The sequence below is a fragment of the Cygnus olor genome, chromosome 1 (assembly GCF_009769625.2).
Source record: "Cygnus olor isolate bCygOlo1 chromosome 1, bCygOlo1.pri.v2, whole genome shotgun sequence".
Taxonomy (NCBI): domain Eukaryota; kingdom Metazoa; phylum Chordata; class Aves; order Anseriformes; family Anatidae; genus Cygnus; species Cygnus olor.
The window spans coordinates 52,985,321-53,007,741 of record NC_049169.1 but is presented as its reverse complement, the minus strand read 5'-3'; the positions used below and the strand labels follow the sequence as shown (position 1 = coordinate 53,007,741).

General features: G+C 39.6%; 1 protein-coding gene across 3 annotated transcripts in view; it reads left to right on the top strand.

The window, feature by feature from the left end:
- The window catches only part of TMTC2 (transmembrane O-mannosyltransferase targeting cadherins 2), a 253,991-nt gene that overhangs the window by 15,177 nt on the left and 216,393 nt on the right, over nucleotides 1–22,421 (top strand). The window contains exon 1 of one of the 3 annotated variants that reach the window (XM_040558356.1): nucleotides 14,676–14,714. The exons of the other annotated variants lie outside the window; for them this stretch is intronic. The gene's annotated coding sequence lies outside the window, so the exon portion shown is untranslated. Of the gene's footprint in view, nucleotides 1–14,675; nucleotides 14,715–22,421 lie in introns of those variants that run through there. 3 annotated transcript variants of the gene reach the window in all.

The window sequence follows — 22,421 nt, the reverse complement described above, 5'->3', positions numbered from 1 at the left end:
CCTAACTTGGTGTCATCTGCAAACTTACTGAGGGTGCACTCGATCCCCTCATCCAGATCATTGATAAAGATATTAAAGAGGACTGGCCCCAGCACTGAGCCCTGGGGGACTCCACTAGTGACCGGCCTCCAACTGGATTTGACTCCATTCACCACAACTCTTTGGGCCCGGCTACCCAGCCAGTTTTTATCCCACTGTGTAGGGAGTGGTGCATTAGGGTGCTTCAGGAGCACTCAAGAAGAGATTTTCTCCTCCTGGAAGCTTCAGACTGAAGAGGATGAGAAGAGGAATGCATAGGAAAGAGCATATGCATAGATTCCTGCATGTTAGTCTTTGTGTTGTATTTGCAGGTACAAGAGCCATCTACAAGTTAAAGTAAGGAAAGGTCTGGAAAAAGGAGAAGCAACGCAGAAGATGTAATGGAGAAGGGAGAAATGAGTTACAGCCTTGGTGGTGGTTAGGTGCGTGGGATGCAGAGGATCTAAAGCCAGTACACAAACAGAGAGGAAAATTGCCCTCAGTATGTCAATGCTGCTGCTGCATTTGCTGAAAGAGACATTAGCCCTGGATTTTGGCAGTCTCAACTGTTTTGCTGTAGCAAGCCAGGCTGGGTCAAACTGCTTAAACCAAGGATGCTTGCTTCGCTGAAACAAATCTGAGATCAATCACGTCATTAGCATGACTAACAGGTTGAAAAGGGGTAGCTGCTTGTGGTGTAGGTGGTGATGAGCAGTTGGTGGTGATAATCTGATCAGACCGTACCAGTGAAGTCTGTCCAGAGAGGTCTCCTTAGATTTCACTTTTTGCCTTTCACGAGTTTTCAGCTTGCTCTTCTAACCTGTTCTCTTTCTCCGTCTCCCTGGGTGGTTTTCTCCTCTCATGTTTCCTACAATGGAAAGCTAATAAGACATATACAGAAAACAGACGCTGGAACCAAAGTAGGAAAAATGAGCAATGGTTTAGTTAATAGAGTTTGGCCCTTTCAAGGAGAAAGACACAATGTAGACTAAAAAAAGAGATAAATTGCTTGGGAAAGGAAAATGGATAAAACAATGTGGCTGAAGACAGAGGCCCAAGTGTTACTGCGCAAAAATTAGATAGCTGCAGAAGCTAGGGTTTGTGGCTGCCTTGTTTGGCTATTCCTTACACTAAGCCCTAGTTTGGGACAGACGGCAGCGATGCAAAGCACTGTTGGTTTTGGCTGGTTCTTGCCAAGGCCTCTGTGTGGCTAATGAAGCGCTAGATTTTAACCTAGTCTTGGCAATAGCGGTTTGAATGGAAGGCCAGACTGAACTATCAGCAGAGATGATGCTATTTTTAGGGACATGTATGTGAAGAAATACTTGATGATAAAGAGCTATAGAAACTCTTGGAAAGTGGCACTGTGTTTGTACTTTGAATATTTAAAGAAGTTTTCAAATCCTTATCAGCATGAGAGCTGACTGAATTTCAAACATAGAGTTGGACAGCATGTGGCATTCATCTATAATCCCATTATTAGATTAAATGTTATGAATTAAACAAGTACTCTTTTCCCTGTTTTTGCTGAGGCTCTTGTTATAGAAGGCAAATGTGCATTTGAACTACCAGGTAAATAGACTTTGCTTTTTCTTTATGGACTTCGTCTTCTGTCCTATAATGTCTACACCTTTAAGGACAAAGGCAAAAATTTAATCTTCACATTAAAGAATAAATGATTTGTAAAGACACGTTATAGCCCAGGCCTCTAAGACTTGTGGACTGAAAATGGAGACATAACCACAACTAGCGTATTCTGAGACCAGTTCAATGTGGAGTTTTACTGAAATGTTCGGGGGATGCTCTTGAGAATGTCGAATGAACTTTTAAAAGATTTCCTGCATTTGCCTGCATGTTGTCTGGCTTTTGATGCTGGCACGAGCCTGGTAGAAATGCATGATGTAGTTAGAATTCTGTCAATTTATTGTGAAAAATACAATAGTGGTCATTTTTTTCCCCTCGCGCTTGGTGGTTCATACATCTCCCTCTCTGATTTTAAAGCAGGAGGGAAAATACACTGAGATTTTCAAGTTAACATTTTTTTTAACACACCATTTTATTAGATGGAAAGGATACTTTAGAACTGCTTACAGCCAGTGTTCACCTGGCTGTATATATAGCTGATATAGTAATCCTTATAATACATCCATGTTCTGTGTATCAAGTGTGAGATCCAGGCTTTGAACATAGTGGTGTGGGAACAATCTGCTCACACAGATGAGCCAACAACAACTACAAAGTAGTAGTGACTTGGCAGTGCTGCGCGCACCACAGCTATTGGTCAAGGTGCTAGGGTGAAGTCAATTCAAGTGGTAATTGTTGTCTTTTGAATACTGCTATTATATAATAAGAACGGTTATACATGAAACTAAAAATAATAATAAATCGTGGCCATTCAAGACAGCTAATGCTTTTTATAGCACAATTTCATCATTTGCTTTGGTGCATAGTTAACTATCTTAAGTCCATGTAACCATAATAACAATATTTTCCTTTCCAAGGGGATTTAGTTGGAGTTTTGGAGTCCTTGCAAATATGAGGGACAATGGCAATCTCTGTCCACTCTAATGGAGAACAGCAGCAAATCATCCAGGCTAAGGGCTGACATACATTCAGTTCATTCTTTTGAGTTCCTGATGTCTAAATATATTCCCAGATTGTGACCATCACTGTATTTTTGCCTCAGTATTAATTTAAGTTACTTGGATTTAGATATTTCTGGGTATTTGCAGTTTGGGTGGTTCAGACATATGAGCTATATCCTTTCTAATTTATTATCTTGAGTATTGTATCAGCCGGATCTTTGTAGAGTTGGGTGTCCACTATCTGAGGGAATACACAAGTGTAAGCTGTCCCAGTCCGAATGTGCTTGTAGTTCAGGCCTTTATTCTGGAAACCAAACCAACATACTTATCTCCCCCTGCCCGTTTTTTATTTGACTTAGTAGGATTGCTTATATAAACCTAAACATTGGTACGACTGTCTTATTTTTTTTTTAAGAACATAAAAATCTTAGAGATTTTGCTCATGTTTTAATTCCAATTACCTCATCAATACCTATAGCATGAAGTGATGGAAATCTGTATCTGGAACGTTGGTGTGGGGAAAATAAATTACAGGTAATGTTTTTCATCAACCATAATTAAAAGAATGATTATTACAATCAAAATAATTGCATCTAATAAATGATTGTTTTCCTTTTTTGGTAACGCATCTGAATCTTTTTCTGATAATTTTCCCTTCATGTTTCTGAATGCTGTTGGAAAATTGTATTTTGCTGCTTCTATGTATCTGTTTCTAAAGGGGATTCAGTACTTTCTGAAGGCAGTTATGTATTTTTTAGATTGCTGGTCTGAAATGCGTTGGTTAATGCATATTTACTTTGTTTTTAACCATGAAATCATAGAATCAACAGTGCCACAAGCTAATCTGTGGATTTGCCTGAGGTGGTGTTGTGAGCCTTCGGAGGTTTGAAGTTGTACTCATCTGTTGATAGGAGTAAAGTATGCACCTTTATACAAAGACCTGGGTGTAGTCATAGATAATTTTATGAATGTTTTTGAAGTGGAATTTTACAAAGTCTTTTCTCTTTTAGTTACTTCTGCTTTTTACAGTTTTTTTGTTTTGTTTTGTTTTTTAATTTTCTTTCCCTGTACTAATCATCTACTATTTGGAAAACAATTATTTTCTCTCTCTCTCTCTATATATATGTAAGAAAAAAAAAAGTTCTACCAGAAATAAATGTTGGGAACAAGCCTTTTTCTATCATCATAGACCACGAACTGTGAAAGCGACACAAGCTCAACTAATCTTCTTGCATTTCAATATTAAATTTGTTCTGTTTTTCACCTGTTTTTTTGTTGTTGTTATTCACTTTGTCCCTATCCTCGTGTTTTTTCCTACTTCACCCTTAGATCACACCTTTCGTAATCTGAGAAAGAACCTGCTCTGAGCTTCTTTGGTGTCTCGCAGAAAGGTGTCTTCACTGATGGATTGGATTAATTAAATCTTGTTACTCGGGTCTCTGAATCTGATCTGTGTTTTGTTGCTTCTTATAATTCATGTAACCTGCTGCCTCTTGCAGGTTTATGACTTTGGTAAGGACAAGCATCAGGGTTTTATGCTGATGAACACTGGTAACAGCCTCTCTTCTATATTACCCAAAGTTCTTGAGCTCTAAGAGAGGGTAAAATAGAAAAGTAATAGGAATCAGGTTATATTACATATGTGCTACTGATGAGCTGCAGCACGCCCTCCAGTGCACCTTTGTTAGCAGGGCAAATCTGTGAGTCTCCTGCCCTTGCCAGAAGTCAGAGCCACCTTCAGATCCGGAGCGTTGCCTGGCAGTCCCAGGGATGCTCTGGTTTCCCGAGAGCGGTTGCTGAAGGCTGGGCATGACAGCCTTGATCACGACCTCTGGCTGTTCCTCCCCTGCCTGCCTTGCTCCTATAATCCCACAGCAGCTGTCTGAATTTCCTTTGATTCCTCTGGCTTCAGCAAAGCTGCAGGGGCACTGGAAACCTGGCCCTGACCCCTGCTGAGCTGATGGAGATAAGAGCAATGAACATCATTGCCAGTGAAACATGTGTGCCGCTGTCCTATTTCGAGTCAGCGAATGCTGGGGATTTGCTTTCCGAGGATGAGCCGTGCCCCTCCTGCCTGCCGCTGGTCCCAGCGGTGCTGGCTGTGACCCCCTGTCCCCCTGCCCCTTGGGTGGCGAGGTAATGGTGGGCCACGAGCCCTGCAGCCGCTGGTGCTGGGAGGAGCGGAGAAGGAGTAGGTTTGTAGGCTGAGTCCTGCTCGTTCCGACTGGGGCCCGCCGGCTCTGCGAGGAGTGCCATGGGGAGCTAGTCAGCAGCGGGCTGAAAGCGCAGAGCTGCCTCTGTGTTATTCGGGGACGTTTTCCAGGCTCGGTGGAACAAGTGTCCTGGGTTTTAGATGATGTCTCACTGTCCCTGGAGTAAACTTTTCTTTGATTTATTTTTACCCCCGATGATTATTATTTTACTTTTAGCATGGATTTGTGCACTATTTATACTTAGGAACAGTACTTGGTAGTTGATTCACTTCCTTTCCTACAAACCACCTCCAGTGAACTGATGTGGAAGCGGCTGAATGCATAAGCTGCAGAGTGAGGTGGCAGCTGGTGGGAAGGGTAGGGGCTGTTTTGGGTGGTTGCAAATACTGACAGGCAGTTTGAACACACACCACTCAGGCACCTGGCAGCACTCCTTAAACGTACCTGTTTGTCTGTTAAAACTACTTGTTTTCCTACAGATTAAGAAATAAATGTTCACTTTTTAAATTCATCTGGATCAACTTTTATTAGCACAGTCTGCTTTCTGTTTTCATTTTAAGTCTGCTAGGTATATTCAAATACTTTCAGCATTTGAACCTATAATGCTGAAACCTTTTAAAATAATTTTTCAGGATAGATTGCTCATTTACTTCTTCTAGAACTTCTATATTACTCTGTTAAATAATGGATTTCTTTAATGCCTACAAATGTGGAGAGACGATACAAAGGTTATTGCTTATTATTTCAGCCTGCAGACACTCACTGAGAAGCTGAACTCCACAATAACTTCCACTCCCGCATAGCTCCTCTAAGCTGCCAACACTGAATATTAATCCAGCATAACTGCTGAAGTGTGCACATAAGGCTAACGAACACATTTGTGCACAGATTTATGATGTCATGAGATTAATAGTGGATATTCCTCCCTGTTTTTTTTTTTCTTTGTCATTATCAAAGTGTCAAGATTGCGGCCTTGTTACAATGCAGGTGGTGTGGGCTTGGCTTCAAAGCCTCCGTCAGGAGTCAGAGAGTCCCTTCTAGAAGCGTTTGGTTTCGAAGCATTGCCCTTTGTGCAGACAATGGCGGTGCTGCTCGGACAAGCTGCAGGCGAAGGCAGCATCCTGAGGTCCCTGCTGGTGGTGACCCCAGCGACCTGCAGCACCCACATTGCCTTCCCAGCCGCCGGAGAGCATCCGGAATCAGAGTGTGGGCACGGCAGCAGTCTGCTTACAGCTGCCTGAACTGGCAGCGGGGCGTAGGAATGAGTAAGGCAAAGTTAGCTTTATGAACACATGCAAACAAGTTTTATGAATGCTATCATATCGAAGTGTTTACAAAGCAGAATGAAACAAAGCCCTTCCTGGGCGTTCGCTCCTTTGTGTGCCTCATGGCTTCCTGATAAAAACTTAATTTGCCTATTCTTTTCCCTTCTTTTAAAGCACTCAGAAGTCTGGATTTATGTATTGGAAAGGGGAGTCTGTGTTATATCTCTTTCCCTTTTTGTATCTGAGAAGCGTTAGGAAAGAAAATAGCGATGCATTGTATTTGTTTGAAATCACTTTTCCCCATTTTTGAAAAGGGCTTTTCTGGCATTTTAACTCCAGTTTGGGCTTTGAAAAATGGCAGCGCATGTAACTTCTAGCGTGATTCACAGTGAACGTGGGAATGCTGCATGGGTGCTGACATCAGATCCTCCTTTGGCCGTTCTTTAGTCAGCCCGGTACAGCTGCACTCTGCTGTGCCAGTGGGTCTCTGCAGGTCTTCCAGCTTCACTCACTCACATCCCCTGATCCAGGATGTTTGGGAAGAAAAAAAAAAAGTGATTTGCCCAACTTTAAAACTTGTGTATTCTTTTAGTGTTTGAGGAGCTAGTACACAGTGGGTAAGAAGCTGTTAACCTCATTAGAAAGGAGTTTCTCAAAAGCCTTACTTCCTGGTTGCAGTCTGATATTCCACAGAACTTTAGTTATCTTTCCTGATGTGGATGTTGAGTTTATGTAGATTTTTCAGTTGTGTTACCCTGTGTTTTTCTTTTTGTAACTTCTTCAGACTCTTCTCCTTCACAGTGGAAACACTAACTGGTAATTCATCTTTTTCCGGAAGGATATTGAAAATGACCTAGAACAAATGACACAAATGTTACAGAAGTGCTTTTGGTCAGGTGGCTTTTCTGAGTGTTTGCATTGGTGTAGCTGGGCACTGCTGGCTGTAATGGAAGCAAATCTACTGGCAAATGCTTCCAAGGCAATTTTTTTTTTTCCCTTTCCAGGTATTTTATACGTTTGATATCTACTCAGATTCTACTCAGATATTTCTTCTTTGAAGTGATTTTAATTTTGGGTTGGTGAGTAATATTATTGATGATGCAAAGTCTGAAGAGATATGGTTAGTTTTTAAAGTATTTTTGTTCGTAGTTGTCTATATATTTGAAAGACCAGCCTTTTCCAGAGTCTCTCAGTTTATTTATTTGTTTTTATTTTATCTACCAAGATGACAGGCTAATCGCACTGTCAGCTTTATACAATCAGACATGCCAGTTGAATGCACAGATGGAGAATACCTATTGTATGCCGGTGCTTCAGGGTAGGTGTTCCCACAGTACAGATGTGTGTAAGCAGAAGTCATATTTGCATTTGCTTAGTTTGAGGTTTGTTTTAAATTCTGATTATGTTTAAGTCTCTCTCTCTCTCTCTCTCTGTTTTTCTCCTAGATAGGTGGGTAGAAGAACCAGGAGGTGAACTACTAGTTTCAGAGGGTTGTAGCTCTAACTGAGTTGTGTAAGCTCTTAAATTGTGTATTATCTGTTTGGTATTTCAAATGCCTTTTAAAAGAGATATTCAACAGATGTATTGTAACTAGACTCTATTGGAAAAGGTTACAATCTGGAGAGGAATGTCCACTCCACACTTTAAATCTCTTTCCACTGAAAGTTTCCTTTGTTGCCAAGGAAATAAAACAATGATTATGTTATGGGGCTGACAGTTTTGCTAACAATTCTTATTCCCAGAACAAGACTGACCTTGTTAAGTTGTTGAGGATGATGTAAAATTCAGGGACTCCTATTAAATTTCTTGATGGTTAATTTACATTTTAATCCCACTCCTCCATCCCCTTTCTCAAGGGGGTAGAGAAAAAGAATCCATATTTTATGGGTTTTGGTAATGGTAATGTGTAAGTAGGATCTCTCCCTTCTGGTGATGTAAAGAGCTCCATGGACTACCTAAGCTCAGTTGACTTTACTGAGGATTAAGTGTGTTGGGGTTCTCCCTGCTGCATTTCCCATTGGTACTTTTTACTGCTCCTTCAGTGATGTAGGTCTTTGCCAGGAGTAGGAGAAGTTGTTACCCTTGCTCCATTCATAGCCATCTGATTCCTGCTTTATCTGTTGATAGCAAGAGGTATTATTTTCATCCCTCTCTCTCTTTTTTTTCTTTTTGGTTTGTGTACATTAAAAAAAAATGTTACAGAGATTATAGTATTGGTTGCACTCTCCGTTGCAATTAGCAGTGCTGGTGTAGGGCACTGGACATACAGTTTTACTGGGTACACTGGAAAGGAGGAGGAAACAAATGGGTAGTTGCTGTCATGGTGAAAGGATGTTGGCCCAAGTGCTAGTCACTGTTCCTTCCTCCTCTAATTCAGAGCATCAACATAAGACTCAGGATCAAACAATTTCCATGACATTGAGGTGCTGCATCTTTGCTGTCTTTCCCCAGCTGTTTCCGAGACATAGGGAGGAAATGATCTCTTTCCTTGCTTCTGAAGCTGGAAAACGGTGATGGCTGGGTTGTTGAGCAGAGAGGAAACCCAAGTGGAGGGAAGCTGAATGTTAGTTTTTTTCTTCTCTGTTTGTTCTTGGTGTATGTTTGGGCAGGTGGTCCTCAATGGTATCAAATACCAGGAGTCTCTAAGATGAATGGAAAACATTCAGAGGTATTAAATGCTCTCACCAGTGTGCGTTACCTGATTTTGTGTGAGGGATGGAATTGCCAGCCTGCACCACAGTTGCTTCTGAAGCTATCAAAAACTGCACTTTGACTTTTTTTTTTTTAAAAAAAGTATATCTAGTCAAAGGTGTTTCTGGGTGCTCTCACATTGCTCAGAGAGAACAAAAGATGTGCAGATCCAGAGATATTTCCAGCACTTTCCCCCTCTTTTGGGCACTCAGTGAATTTCTTTACAGGAGAGACTTCTCCCCTTCTTGTTTTCTCTGAGTTGAGTAGTAGTTAATAATAACCTTTGGAAATAATCACCCTGTGGTAAGGAGTAGATTCTGACTTCTTGGTTTAAATGTCCAAGATAAAAAATGACCATATAGAGTGGCTATAAATGTGCAGAATGTATCAAGTTAGCCACTGTGTTTTAAAAATTCTTCTTTTCCCTATAATAGTTTATTAGAAAACTATCATATAGAAAGATGGTAAGGTGGAGACTAGCATTGCTGTCGATATTTACAAACCTTTTTTAACCATGATTACTAGAAAAATATCATCCCCAAATTAGTGGCACATCTTTTATCCTCCTTTTCCCTTGTTTTTCGTTTAAAAAAAAAATAGGCTGTGTTATTAGCTCTGAGCTACAGTTTCAGCTGATGTAAGTTAATATATAGCTAGTAAATAGAATTTGGCTGACTCACAGCAAAAGAAAGATGTTCCTTATTTCTGGTTTCAGATGCAGGAAGAGGGCAGACTGATTTTTGAAAACAACTACAATTATGACAAATTAGAGAAATCAAAATATTCTACAGAAACATGCAGAATTCAGAGGGTTGTCTTATCCTAGACATGCAGGAAGGGAGAGACATGATGCAAGTCATGTGGTTAAACTGGGTCATGGCATGAACTTCGGTGGGGTTCGCTAGTAAATAATTTGCACAGTGCAGGAGAGCTTCCTTCCTTAATTGTTTCCACCTGGTAGCAGGCTATTGTCAGATCGGGGACCTTTCTGCCCCTTTGAGCAGCACTCTGAATGTGAAATACACAGTGTGTTGTGAGTAAGTAGCGTTTGGATAGTAGCTAATTCTGTCTGGCTTCATTTTATAAAGCTGTTTGGAAATGGGATAGAACAGCATTCTCCTTCAGGGATGTGTTTTCCCATTGTGGTCTCGCTTGGGAGACTGTCTTTCTGGGTTTTTATCTTTGTATTACTGCTTCTGCTACTACAACAATCATGATATGATTTAAAATACCAGTATAAAAATATGAAGTTACGTCAACTTTTTAAAGCACTGTGACCTCTCTTTTTTAGAAAAAAGGCACACACAAGTTGTTTAGAAATGTGCAGCTGTAATAGAAGACGAAGTAAAAAGTCCTTTCTTACACTCTTAATTTACCTACTAGGAAGGAGATGGAGGTATTAACTTTGTGTTTGCCTTGCCTAACACAAAAAAGAGGGAGGATAAGGGCATGCATATGAAGTGATATCACTACTTTATCTTGGAAAAAAAACATAATGAATTCTAATGTTAGTAGTCTCTTTGGAAATAAGCTTGTCTCATCTAATGGAGCTGTTGAATTGCTTAAAAATTCAGTCCAGTTTTTGTAGCTGGAGACTAGAGTGTGAAAGTCCCTTCTTTTGCCTTCTTTTGTAATCTATGCCTCTTTAACAGTGTACTTGATTTCTGCCTTCAAAGTCTTGGAGGACTTGGAAAAAGTGAAATGGAATAAGCTTTCATCAGGATTCAACTGAAATGTGCTGTTTCAAGGCAAGCATACAATATAGGATTACTGCAGACTCCTTGTTTACACCTATTTTAGTTTCACAGTCTCATTTAATTTCTCTGAAATGGTGGTACTGTAGCCTAATTAATAGCTCATTATATTTGTAGATGGATTTGGGAATCAAAAATTTAAAATTAAATTATGATGATTAAAAACTTAGTAGCAACGAGACCTTTGGATCTCTAGACGTATTAATAAATGCAATCACACTGGTTACTGACAGCCTATTGCTTGTGTTGGATGGACAGCTTTGTCATGACTGAACACACACGTTCGCTTGTACGCCTACGGTTCCTGCCATGAAGCAGGAGGCAGACGAATGCGTACCACTGGGGAAGAATTATCTGCCTGGGCTCAGTTGGCTTCTAGGAGCTGCTTGGTATTAGTTGTGGAATATTAAGCAGAGGCGAATCTGCCTTAGTATGTTGGAATGAGATTGCATATTTCATTAAAACCTAATTTGTTTTTCATGGGGAAGTACCAGAGGCTACAGCAATTACCATACTTGTAAGATTGGAAGAAAGATGCTTGGATGAAATCTAGCAAACAGGACTGTCAGTGCTCATTTAGTAGCTCCTCTGTGAATCATTTTGATCTGAATTTGCATGATTGTAGCAGACCTAGAAAACCTTTTGCAACAATTATCTAGTGATACCACCCTATAATCAGCTGGAGATGGTGGGTACACTCCTTCCAAACTGGACTCTTCAGGCCCTTCTTCTGCCTCTTAGGGGTGTCCTGAGGTGCCCCAGTGGTGCCCCAGAGAAGGTACTTGAAATATTGTGGGGGTAGGAAGAAGGGCAGGATGGAGACCTTTTGACAGAAAGGTAAGATTCTATTTTTTTATTTTTTATTTTTTAAGATTGGATCCTATATCTTTGGAAATGGGCAAGATGTAAGGGCCAAGATCTTGGAAGGTGTATATAAATCCCTTCTATTGAAACCCAGATTGAAAGTCCTCCTAACATTTCTGGTTCATGATCTAATTTAGGAATTGAACTGAGCCCATGTAACTTGCATGCTAAATTTTGAAATGCTTGACAGATTAAAAGAAAAGGAAATTGGAGAGTAAGTGGTGCCAAATAAACTCAGAAATTTCAGTACTTTGCTCTTTAATTCAAGTAGTGGAATAGGAAGTTGAGTTTTGAGCTATAATGAAAAAGGAATTTGTGCCTTGCAGTTAATATTGTTGGGAAAGTTTTGGATTTATAAATGACAGTTTGAGACTGACAGAAAAAATACCTTAAATCTGAAATGAAAGTACAGGCAGTCTTGATGGGGAGAGGTGGAAAGTGTGGGAACTCTGTGGGATAATCTAATTTCTTTTTCCAGCTTATGAAAGTGGTTAGCAGCTGCTTATTGCCCTTAACGGTTTGTTTTTAATCGACGAGGTTCCCTTCTTGAGAGTTTTCAATTGTATGCTTGTGTCTCATTGGGCTCAGCTTTCTCTATACAGTAAAAGAAGTCTGGCGTATCTCCTCCACCACGGTGGCAGAAATAAAATTGCATCTTCAGAACAATCAGACATTGTGAAGTGAGCTGTTATTGAAGTCTCTTTGCCTGAGACACAGCTGTTTCTCAAGCATATGTTATCAAAACAGCTACAAGCCTCAGTAATGCTATATGGGAAAGAAAGAATTATCATTGAATTACTATTCAAAACGAGAATAAAGTCTAAGTGAACACCCATCTTCAAAGAAGTTGAAGTACAGCTTGACTTGCATTTACTGCCTTTTGGATGAATTTCATAGCTCCAAACTCACCATCTTTTTCATTCTGCAATGTTTCGCCTGAGGAAGAACTATTAAATATGCAAAGACCACTTCAAAATATGGTGATACTGGACTAGACAGTCTGTTCTGTGCAGATGCAGTTCCAGTATGTCTTTGCGTGTGTGCTTATGCATATGTAAAAACTTTAAGTATAGTTCTTAAAGTGCCTATAGAAATAAATTGATTTGTTACTTGGTACCAAAGCTAAAAGTAGCTTTGGCAGTGTGCTTGTAATGTTAACTAAAACATTCCCAATGACATTTTTTGAACAACTTAGAGATAATTTAATAATTATTAAAGATACAACCCATGCTATTTAAAATCTGTGTTAGCTAAGCTAAAAGATAAGGGAAACAATAAAAATGCCATGGAAATATACATCTGAGCACTATCTAACCTGTGTTGTTTTGAACAGTGATAATGCTTCACCTGCTTTAAATCAGTTTCTTGAATTTCAGTAGCCTTTGTTTTGATCTTTCCATGAACAATTGAACCCAGCTAGCAACGGGGCAGTCTTTTCAAATGTGTTGCCATGCTGTGCATGCATTTCTGAATTGTGATACTATTGCCTCCAGTAATTTTTCTAAAGCCAGACTTCCATATCTAATGTTCTTGGTTAGTAATTTAACCAATCTTCTCTATAAATGTGATCTTTTTTTTTCCACTTCATTGCTGTTTAGTGTAGCTGTGCAATTGCATGGTTTACTAAATTTTATGGCTTATGGACGATCTCTCTTCAAAGGATTTGGGAATCCCTCTACCAATTAGATAACATCTCTTTTACCATTACTCTCATATAATTGTGTATGATAACATAAAACTGAGACTCCTAAAGCAATTTGATTATTCATTCAGATAAAAAGCCTTACCATAAATCCTTGTTGACAATGGAATGGAAGCAATGTGGTTTTAACAGCTGATGTGGATGTCCAACTGCTCCAGTGTTCTCTCGGATTATGCCATGAGATGCTTTTTCATATATAAGGGAGCTCCTATAGGGTACCATATGGCCTTTGATCTTTTTTTCTGGGGAAGAAAAACACCCTACAACAAGAACATTTATTGTAAAGTCATTGGCCTTGTGTCTCTTAACAGGCAAAAACATTGTTGTCCTCTTCTGGAAAGCAAAGGTGTAAGGAGAGAATGGATTTTATAGTGAGGCGTTTGTCTTTATGCTGTGGGCGTAGGCAGGATGTGCTGTAGAAGAAGTGGGGATTGGCAAAGTCCTTTAAGTTTTCATGTCCTGCAGTGAAGGAAAAGAAAGGTTGCAGCATAGCATGAGGAATGCACTTGACCTTAAGGATGTTCGTGCTGTTACAGAGCAAGACAAAAATGCCATTTTTGATGTAAGCATCTTATCCCGAACCTTTAAGTTTCACAGTTGGTGGAAGGGGAGGAAGCTGCATGTGGCTGCTTGATTAATTAGCAGAGAATGTAATTGTGACTTGTATCCTTGATTTGTTGAGCACTAATAGTGAGTGACAGTCTGAGGAATGCTCTAACAAACATAGCCTCTCAGACTTTATGGCTGGGCTTTGGCTTGTCTTTAGCATCTGTGTTACTTGTGTTGGGTGGATGCCAGTTTGTCAAAAATGTTGGTGACTCTGCTCTCTGCATCTTCTTTGCTGTATCAGAAACTGAACCGAAGATCAGGAGGCTGGCCCAGCTTTCTGGCCTCTCTTTCCTGCCCTACCTTTGCTTTTGGTGACTGGGCACATCCTTGATTATACCTGCAGTCTCTGAGCTCTGCCCTCAGAAGGGGTGTGCTTAAGGAGCACTGAAGGTAACTTGATTCCTACTTACTGCCTCCTGGAGGTGAGGTGAGACAGAAGAGAATCAATTAAGAGCAGAAAAGCACTCTTAAAAAAAATAAACAGAGTAGATAAAACTCCCAAGAGAATGAAACAATTTGCAGGACATGATGAAAATTTCAGCATTTGCATAATTACATTAACGTGTAAATCAAATGCATTTTTTTCCTTACTGTGAGAGAGGCTGGTTTTAAATATTCCATGAAAATTTTGTGTAATGAGTGATAGTGAAAGAATTTTTTAGAGCGTGTAATTGAGCTGCATTCATGGATAGGGTAAACAGGTTAAAAGTGATTTCCATTTGTGTTTTTTGTTCCATATAAATCCTCAATTTTCTGTGCTCTCTTGAGTACTGTTAGCACTTGAAAGGTGAAACCTTTATTTTACCTGACATTAGAACTGCTTTCTCATTGAAATTCCTTCTTCAGTAAGAATATTGCTTAATTGAATATCCTTTCTGTTAATACTAATTCATGCTTCCAGGTGACCTCCAGGTATGCTTCTAATCTTACTGTCATTATAGAAGAGTGCTTTATGACCAGGGACAAAGAGAACATTTCTAGAGGGACAATGTTTCCAGCAGAGTTACCTGAAGGTAATTTCATTTGTATTGCTTGAGACTCAGTGTCCTTGATATGTGATACTAACATTTTCTTCCAGTTTTGTTTTGTTTTGCAAGAATGTTAATTGATTTATTCATGCTTTGTGAGATAATGCTAGGCATATATCTATTCCATCCTGTACCGTTTTAAGTAAAAGCCTTCTGCTGTTTTGACAATGTTGTTGTCACCAGTAATGTAAGACTGATTGGAAATTGTATCTGTAGTATATCAGTGGATAGTGAGTACAATTTGAACATGAGGAGCCTCATGAACCTCGGAGTCATTTTTGTTGTGAAATCGGGGAAAATACAGCCTTTTCTGAAAGAAGACCTGATCTACTAGAATGTTAATTGCCTTTAAAGTATCTTGTAGAGCTTCATGTACCCATCTTAACTATTATGCAGATTTCATCAGAGAAAAAATTTTAACCTTCTTGATACAGAAAGCCTTGCGTAGCTTTTTTGAGCAAAGATTTATATCACACTGCCCATCATGCTAGGCTTCCTTGGATTATTCTGAGTTACAAGCACAGAGGCCAGCCTTGGAAATTGATAGTTTCACAATTACTTACCGTTTCATTTGCAAGCTACATTTTAAGTTTAAGTTAAGGAAGTGCATCAAAGGTTTATATGCTTAAATGGATCTTGGAATTGCTGAACCCTGATGTTTGGGGATAAGTACTTGCCAGTGATTAAAAAGTTAACCCTTATCAGAATTTTGCTTTGATGGGCAAGCCAAATCCTTGTCAGAATATAGCATTGCTGCTCTTCTATGCAGAAGTATCTGGAAATGCCTTGCTAGGAATTAGTTGGTGTGGTGTAGTGTCTCAGTCATCCTTTGGAAATTGTGCTTACTAAGTACAATAATATCCTTGGTGAGGAGAAATAACATGCTATCAGGAAATAACTGGAAAAAAGTATATGGTATGCCATATACAAATTGTAGGGGGAGGTAAATTCTTGGCAAGAAATTTAGGAATGTTTCCATTTAAGACTGTAGAGATCCAGTTTCCTTTTTTTTTTTTTTCTTTCCCCGAAAGAGGGAAAGAAACACTTGCTTCTCGAAATTGCTAAATGTTTTGTTCCATTTTGTAAAGTGAAGGCTGTCGCTGTTGACTTTAAATTGGTGAATGTAAGATCTCGCCTCTCATGAATATGGTACTTAAGTTACTGTGTACTGTACATGTTAGTCACAGTTAGATGTTCGTATCAAGGAAAACAGCAATGAGGAGATAAGGCTGTACTTAAAAATGTACAAAAATGATTGTAGACTCATTTATCTGACTGCTCTGGTACACACTGCATTAAAGTACATAATGCATCATGGTTCATGTAGGGTTTAACATTCTTAGATTAGACTTGTATCAAAGGCTTTGAAAGAATGAATAGCTATCACATGTATAAATCATAAGGATAAGCAGAATGTTAAGCAGAAGTGAATTATGCTGCACCCATTAGTGACTAATCTGCAAAGGATAACAGCATACTTCTCCTAGAGGTTTATATAGGTACCCCTTCAGCTCACGCAGATCCTATGCTGAATCTTCAGGCTTCAAATTGTAAGCATAAATTATGTGAATTTGGAATTGTTATATGAGTATAATGGAATAATGTGGTGTTTTCTTTTTTTGATGGTTAGTGCATAAAAATAATTGTGAAGAGTAGAGTGCTGTCTATATTGATTTTCCCCCACCCTCTTTTTTTCTTCTAATTTTGTACTGGGTAAAAAAGATCTGACGAACTTGTCTGGTGTATGCTTGGAACATAACTAATTAAGACACTTCTCTGGTAGAGTTTGGAAATAAGAGAAAACACATTAAAGCTACTGTTTTTCCAAGACACGTTGAGAGCAATGAAATAGCTATAGTAATGTATAGTAATGTCTTTTTATCTCCTTTGCACTGGATTAGGAAATTATGGCCTTTGCTTTTGCTTGTGACCTTTCAGTTGTGCTTCATGTTTTGATCATCAAGTTTAATCTAGATCCAGATTTTGGTCTTGATTTTTATGTTACTGTACTGCTGTACAGAGCCACTCCTTAAAGCTTTGTAAAGAATGAATTTATTGCAAGGACACAGTGCTTTATTTCTTGATGGTATTCCTTACCATTACTAGGTGGGCCCTACCACTAAGAGTAAGTGAAAAAAGAAAAAAGCTTGCTATGAAGTCTGCAAGACAGTCTGCAGATCAGTTCTCAGAAGCAGGTTCTCTAGCAACAAGCTAGCAGTTGAACTTGTTTTCAGAAAGAACAATAAAAATCAATTTTCTGTGAAGGATCACTGGGCTATTGGATTCTGAGTTTTTTTTTCACTTTGGAATTTACTTAGTTTCATTTTCCCTCTTACTGGTATGAAATAGCCCAAACTAGGATTACTTACAAATGGAGCTGCAAAGACCTTGTATTTTGCCAGGCTTTAGAAAGAGATAGTTATGTTGACTGTGCTCTTCTTAACCTCTGTTTTCATCCATGGTCAGTGTATTCTTTGGGTTTCTGGCAAGCAGCACACCTTATGGAAGGGAATTTATTTAACATTTTCTTAAAAGTCTGAGCCTCTGGCTAAGTATAAATATGTACCCTCTGTACTTTATCTTACCTGGGGCAATCTCTGTCTGAAAATTACCAGAAGACATCTTACTACTTACTGAATCTGTTTTTGATGATAATAGAAAGTGAATTACATTGAAACCAACAAACAAACTTTAAACTGTCAAGTTAAATTAAAATTTACTCAAGAGGAGTGTTATTTTTCCTGCATTCTATTTCTGCCTCTGATTTTTAGGTCTGAGCGTTAGCATGATAGGAGGTTGTAGGTCATAGAAGGACTTAAACCATTTCCTTTCATACCATCCTTTTCTTCTGTTTCAGTTAAATGAGCAAAAGGAGGCCTGACGAAGTCTCTAATTCTCTCTCTGTAATCGTGTTCTGTATTTGAATTATTGCAAACTTGGCTAAGAGGTGTCTGTGACTGCACTGATATTTTGATAGTATGGAGGTGCTTACAATCTGATTAACGCATACTGCATTTTTCTTCTCTCCTGCTGGGAATAAAAGTCTGGGGCTAATAAAATGTTTCCTGACCTTGAATAGGAGGTTATAGTGTTTTCTTTCTTGATTTTTTTAAAAGTGCTGATTTTGTTGCAATAAAATTTGAGAGGCATAGTAAGTGATAAAAATTGTGAGAAATTATGCATGATAAATGTGACCCTAGTTTCTTTAGAATTTGGCTATTTTTTGCAGTCTGTGCAGAAGTAAGATTTATTTATTTTTTTTCTTTCCACACTGTAGCTAAGAAAATCAAAAGCTTGTTTTTGGTTCAAAGAAAGCTTCTGTTCAAAGATTGTACTTAAAATAGTGAGTTAAGCAATACTTGGGATAATTGTTTTTTGTATTTACAGAAATTGGGAATTCTACCCTGCATCTCCTTAACAGAGGTAGCAAATAAAAAAGGAAATTAAACATGTCTGGCTTTAAAACTTTGCTAAAGTGTATTGGCTTTTATATAAAAATGTCTGAAAACTGCTTTTCTTTTTCTCTTTTTTCCTGTTTTCTCTTTTTTTTTTTTTTTGTTCCCCCACTATCATTTCTCAAATACTTACTTTTTCCTTTATTGGAGCTTCCAGCTCTTCCAGGCTGTTTTGAGTTAAACTGCTTTCAGTCGGAGCTTGTATTGACAACGTAATGACAGTCTGTGCACAACTGAGGTGGAATTAGGAAGTGTTAATTTACTTACAGATAGAGAAGAATTGCCAAGCTGGAAGCATTTGGGTTAGTAGATGCTTAGCTTTTCATAACAATTGAAGGGAAGGAAGAATCTTAGTATGTTTTCTCCTGATTCTGCAGCTCAGATTCCTTAATGACGAAGGTTGTCTTGGTATAGCTGAGGTCCCCTCCTAAAGTTGCGGTCTTCTCAGGCTCAGGCGGTAGTGGATGGGATGCAGATGCAAGTTGTCTGGGGAGCTGTTTGCTAATCATGTCATTTTTTTGCCCATCACTGACATCCACCTCTTCGAAGAACTGCCTCCAGATTTTTTCAGGAGTACCTTTTGGGCTCCATTCATATCTGATCAAGTAAAGATAGGAGCAAAACTTGTCGTTGCAATAATAGACATTCTTTTGCCTGTACTTTCAGTTGGCACACCATGTCTGTCAGGAAACTGTCCTTAAAATGGTACTTGCACTGAGCACTCGTCACCTTCTAGCACAGCGTAACCTGGGTCTTCTCCAGCAGTCCTTGTACTCCGATGTGGAAGGTGAGGGGGATCTTCCATGTCTTGTGGAACAGTAAGTTCTTCCCAGCCCTAAAAAAAGGATTAGTGCTGGATTCACCATTTAAAGACAGCAACAAAGATAACAGCTATCACAGCCCTGTGGCGATCCTAGAAGTGGGTGGCAGAGATCGCTGACGGGTGGTACTGAAAGGTATCTGTTTTTTTCCTGATGTGTAGGAGTGGGTGGCTTGTGGCCACCTCAGGTGATGTTTGCTTTCTGCGGGTTAAGGAGGTCAGGGTGAGAGGAGCAGCTCCGGAAGGAACCCGTTGTTCCCAGAGTAGTCTGGTATTTAAGGTTAAGGAGAACACATCTACACCGGAGATGATAGCTGAGCAGGAACTATGGTTTTTGTTCCTATATTGTTTTAGAGTTGGTGGAGGAAGAGAGGAGATCCACTAGTAAAAGCTTTTTTCCCCCTAGGGAGGATGTTTTTCTCATCTGAACCTGTGAATACAGCAGGAGTTGGCTGTCAGTTTCTGCTTACAAATAATTGTAACTAGCTTGGTTCCTCCTTCTGAGGTGGGTGGCGGATGCGGTCCTGGTTACAGCAGTATCCTGCTTATGTCTAAATAAACAACTGAGTCTGTGATGGGGAGGGCAACATTTACTGAGGTGTTTGGAAAGACTGTGCTAAATGTCATCAGCCGATTGTGCCTGGAAAGTGGAGAGATTATAGAATTTGCTACAGGTAGTACCTGCAGTTCTGGCTGGATTTGCTGGGCTATTCGAAGGCTATTTTGGGACACATTTTTAGGGCTTTGAAGTGGTGTCATTAACTTGCATGGATAAATATTGCCCATGTAAAGGTTGGGAGGGTCAATCACATGACAGGAGTGTGTAAATGGATCTATGTTATTTTAGTCAATCACATCATGCCTGGCCCACTCCTGTATTTAATGAGAAACCTTTGGTGGTGGTCTTGCAGCCTGTTCAGGTAAGAACCCAACTTTCCCCTGCTTTTTCATGGTCTGACACAGTTGATCCAATTGTTAGCTTGCTATTATAATAATGCTTCCCCCCTCCCCCATGTTGATTCATGTGCTTAATATGATTACGAGTTTGTTTTCAGTCACATCATTTTTCAAATCATCTTTCTGTGATTTATGGCTCTTGAAGTTCTAACATGTTGTGTATTGGAAAATATTTTAAGAACTTGGTACTCTTTCAAAGTAGCCATGCTTATTTTTGTTTTGTGCTTTTCAAGTTTGCCCATCACCTAACTTTACTGTGTCTTTGAAATAAACAATGAAAATACAGTATTGCTTTAAAATTCCTCTGAAGTGGTTGAGTTAAAACATTGTGTTGAGATTGTTTTTCTCATACATACAAATAGTAAAAGTAGAATTTTTTTTCTTTGCAGTCTTCACAGAACAGTATCAAAGAATTTGATGTGTTAAAAAGGCAAACATGCAGAAGAAGAAAAATATAAAAGAAGGCTTTGATATGAAAGAAAACTTCATGTTCTTAGACAGCACTCTGAGCCTTATCTTGTAGGGATTTACACCTGATAGAAAACCCTGGTGCATTTGGAAGGACAGAAGTATGTTGTTGTCTTTGGCATCGCTAATAAGCCTGGTAACAGCATGACTGTTTTTGTGGGATAATGCCTTTAGGCTTTAGGCAAAGCAGTGCAGAGGATGTGAGAAAAACTGGTCCTGGGAGACACCAAAGAAAGCTGGAGTCTGTCAGATAGGCTTCAGCATCCCAGGGCAACTGATCCGCAGTGAAACCCAGCTGAAATTATGGTCCTTTATAACTCGGGTAACAAGAATTTAGGATCCAGTGTTGCTGCTTATTTCTTCTCTGAAGTGGTCCATTGACATTTATGTTGTTTCTTTTGTGTGCAGATGTGACTCTCTGGGGCTATGGGAAAAGATGGTAGTAAGATATAAATACATACTGTTGTTTACTGTATCTTTGGTTCTGACATCTTACAGGATTCTTATTTAACCCTTATGAACTTTTTTAATGAGAATTTGTCATGTGAAAGATGTATTTAATTTCAGAAATTCGGCTGTGTGATAGCATTAGCCCTATTAATGTTTGTGCAGTTGTAATGTATCATGATTTTAACAATAATGGGACTTGCACAGCTCCGGGCTGCAGATTTTAATCTTGCAGTACTGCTCAGAAATAAAGCTACATAAAGTGATTAGCAAAATTATTTATATATTCACTAACCATCGGACTGGAGCCAAGGTTCCAGTCTGCTGGGTGAGTACCCCGCTCCCCGGGCGTGCGGCTGAGCAGTCCTATGAGCTCTCTTCCCTCTTTTTCCTATGTTCCTCTGACTTTGCACATGTAGTAAGTTCTGGCAGAGCTTTCAACAGGAAAGGCTCGGTGCCCCTGTGACCCCCGGAAAGCCTTTGAAGCTGGCGGTAGGAGTGCTTTGCTGGTGGGTGAGAGATTGTGTTTCTGACCGGGGCAGGAGGGCGTCGTGACCTGGCCCTCAGCTGGGAGGTGAGCGCGGGGACTGCGGGGGGGGCCCGTGGCGCCGCCATCTCCCTCACGTGCCCAGCGGTGGCCCGGCCTTTTTGACAGGTGCTCCTCGGGAGGATCGATTTCTCATGAACTGAGGGAGTGAAGCATGAGATTTAATTTAGCCCACAATCTACATTTATCAGAAGTGTGAAGAGGAATCACGTTTGCATTGACCTAGAATAAAATTGGGGGGGGGGGGGGAGGGAGGAGATCTGTTTTCCATTTTGTTTCCAATCTAGGATGTCTCTGCCATTAAACCTGAGGTATGATAGTGCATCCATCCCACCATTTCGGTGAACTTGAGCTCCTTTGGAGTAGTAATAGGCTCTTCCAGTTGTTGCTAGCAGTGGTATACGTCTCTCAATCTTCTGTTGCCTGGAAGCGTGTTGCACAGAATGGAGACAAAAAAGTCAGATAATCATTCTGAAGTAAAATGCCTAACATTAGCTCCACCCTTGCTTATGCTAACACAGATCATTTATTGAGAAAGCCCTCTTCTCTGTTCAGAGTTATATGGGAGTCCACTCCCACCCTCTATTTCACGTGTTCCCATATGTTTGCATGGTGTGGTTCCCCCCTGCTTCTCCCTCTTGAGTGCTGAGCTACGTCAAGGTGATGCTCTAATGATGTTCCTCTTCAGGGAATCATGGGCAGGTAGCACAATGGCGCTAGTAGGCTTGATAGCTAACACTTAAATACATCCTTTCATACTAAAATGGCAATAATATGAGAGTAATATTAATAATTAAAGTCTCTCTGAAACAGTGTTTTGAAATTGATTTGAACCCACCTTCAGTAAGAACAACAGTGCTCAGAAACTATGGTTTGATACATGGCTTTGAACTAGTAGCTATATGAAATTTAAAAATAGCTGTGCTATCATTTCCTTAAAAGTAAAACAAAAATCTCATCCTAACCTACATAGAGAGAAGGCGGCAGATGCTTCTGTA